Raw genomic sequence first — 246 nt, forward strand, 5'->3', positions numbered from 1 at the left:
ACTCACTCACTCACTCACTCACTCACTTTCTCCCAGTTTTCTTATATTTATCACCCTCTTCCCATCTCCTGCCTTTTCCTTTACTCTTTCTTTCTCTTTCTCCTTTTCCTCTCATTTTCACATTCTCCCTATCTCTTGTCTCTATCTTTACTCTATTTTTTCTTTCTCCTTTTATCCTCACATTTTCACTCTCATCTCATCTCCTGCCTCGTCTTTTCCTCTTTTTTTTTCTAATCATCATCATCG

The sequence above is a fragment of the Penaeus monodon genome, chromosome 34, assembly GCF_015228065.2.
Source record: "Penaeus monodon isolate SGIC_2016 chromosome 34, NSTDA_Pmon_1, whole genome shotgun sequence".
Lineage (NCBI taxonomy): Eukaryota > Metazoa > Arthropoda > Malacostraca > Decapoda > Penaeidae > Penaeus > Penaeus monodon.